Consider the following 2,802-nt stretch of genomic DNA (forward strand, 5'->3'; position numbering starts at 1 on the left):
CCTATAAATACGCAGCGCTCCCACGGCAAAGACTTAAAAAAAACTACACTGCAACCACGGCAAAACACTTTGGGGAGGGGCGGCCGGTGGCTGAGAGGTTGGAGCAGTCGCCCCATGTAAAGAGGCTGAAGGTCCTCGAGGCAGTGGCCACGGGTTCGACTACAACCTGCGGCCCTTTGATGCATGCCCCCCCCCCTCTATCGCCCCCCATTTCCTGTCTGTCCCGTATAATAAAAGGCTTGAAAACTGCCACAAAAAAATAAAAATAAACATAAACTAGAGATGCAGATTTGTTTCCTCTAGCGACCAATCAGTTGGCTGAGGTAGAGTTACGTCAATCAAGATTTCTTTGGTTGCACTTTATATACACACAGCACTAGACTTCAAGCCATGTTCTCAAACAATCATAGAAATTGATTTAGATGTACCAGTAAAGACGTCTTACAATATCCAGCGGCGTTCAAAAGTAACCAAATCTGTATGCACCTTTTTAACCACATTACACAGCAACAGTTGTGCTTTGCTTATATGACCTCCCGTGCATCGACCCATTCAAACTCTACATTCAAAGATCGCCGTCTCGCTCATTCAGCCTCACGTAGCCCGACTTGTCAGCCGTCACACAACACAGAGCAGACATCTGGCAGATAAAAGGGGATCAGTCATGATGAACTCACCCTTTTCTGGTCCTCCAAGCCGTGCAGCACAGGTTTCCTCCTCGGGTGCTGATGTGGACTAGCCTCTGCTCCTCCCTCCATCTTCCCATAAGTGAGTGGGTACTAAGTATCCTGTCTTTGCAACAGGGAATGAAGGGAAATACCTGGTCAAAGTATTTAAGTCCCCTTCCCTCTTGGTCCCCAGTTGTGTTGCATGAACGTCAATCCAAAGAACATAATAGGGATGGAAAAGTCCATCAACTTTGCTTCATGCAAAAGGTGACACCCGATCTCTGGGGGGAACCAACATGGGCCGCACGCCTCGTCTCAGTCATAGCGTTTCTTGGCGGTCTCTCTTTCTTGGTGTGGAGGGGGCCGGCCCGAAGCGAGCGTCAGGGTAGAGAACAGCAACCTGAGAAAACCAGGAAGGCTCTCCCTCCTAAAACCATCACCGCCGCTGCCATGGAGATCCGATCTCGAAGGAGGATGCGATCATCGTGATCCTGTCTCTGCTGCCCGAGATTCAATCTGTGCGCGCCACTGTGAGGGGGGGGGGGGGGGAAGAGACGTGGGCAGGTTTTTAGTTTCGATGCAGCAAAATGAGTTCAGTTTCCCAGCAGCAGGAGCATCAACAGATATATTAGGAAAAGGAAAAGCACATGTCCAGAGAAAGCAGTGAGTGTCAAAGCTGTCTCTCTGCTCCAAAGGTCAAGTTTGGTATCCTGACAGTGAACACAGTGAACAGGCGCTTGTGTTGAGAGAGGTTCAGTTCAATTGAAGCATTAAAGCAAAAGCTGCAGTGTCAAAAAAGAAACACACTCAGTACCACACACTCGTGTTCACACTAGATAAACTGCATCTAATGAGACATTTCAATTATTTCAAAGTTCAGTAAATGTCCGTGGGCACCATTTGGATCTATTGCATCACCAAAACAGTTAATTGGTAGAAGTCAATGACACAAACAAGTGTTTTGCTGATTGCTGCAGGTGCAAAACCGCAAAAAAAACAACTTATTTTACGCACAACTATGGAACTTTTTCTGGGTCAAAACTCGCTACGGTGGAAACACCTGGCGACGGAAAAAGCATTCAACTCTAAATAGTTACAGCCTCGGACAGATTGCCGGAGGAGGGTTTGCGCCGCTGCAGCATCCGTGCAGGAGAGTCTGCAGCGCGCCGGCCCGGCTGCCTCTCTCCCTGGGCTTTCTGGGAACTGTTCGGGCTCAATTACAGGACAACAAATGAACCAGGAGCAGAGACCGACGTTAGAGAGCCGTGTCTGGGCTCAGAGATGACGCTCACCCCGCGCTTCCCCGGTGCTTACCTTCCCGGTGGAGATGGTCCCTGCCTCGTGCACAGCGCTCGTCCGTTCCTGTGGGCTGCGAGCGGCGCTGCGTTCAGGTGCTGTCGGAAATATCGATATCAACGTTTTATTTACAGCAAAACGATTTCACGTTATAAATTTGATTTTTGTCGTCCATCTATTGGATTAAAACAACTTATATGATCAAATCTGAATGCTTTTGGATTACTTCAAAATCGAACTTTTAATATATTTCACCTTAAACTACAAAAAAAAAAAATACATTCAGCCACAGAACTAAGTGCCACACATTGTTTTTGTTTCTCTTTAAATCATTTTTAGAAAATTAAGTACAAATGAAATGAAATTTGCAGATTTCCTTTCTACATTCTGAGGATCAAATTCAAATTCATTTCCTGGATTTGGGTGGATTTCCGGCACCAAATTAAGGTGGATATGTCTTTATTTACATAAAGGAAAATACAGGTGACTATTAAAAATAACAAAAGTATAACAATATGTTCTGTTGGGAATTTATTCTCATATTAGGTACAGACTAGGACTATGCCTTTTGGTTATTCCTCCCGCTGTGATTTGCAGCTGTATTGGAGCAGCTTTTGTGCAAATGCGCACATGTCCCCTGCATGTAAAGAAGTTTATTAAAAGGAATACTTTAAAGACATAATCAGACATGTCATCAAGTATCCATGACAATGTAACTATACTTTAATTGCACATTTTTTCATATCTAATCTGGTGTGATTATAGTTCTTTGTAATTGATTGATTAGGCTATGCTATCAAGATTCAAGATTCAAGAAGCTTTATTTATCCCGAGGGAA

The sequence above is a fragment of the Echiichthys vipera genome (assembly GCF_963691815.1).
Source record: "Echiichthys vipera genome assembly, chromosome: 1".
Taxonomy (NCBI): domain Eukaryota; kingdom Metazoa; phylum Chordata; class Actinopteri; order Perciformes; family Trachinidae; genus Echiichthys; species Echiichthys vipera.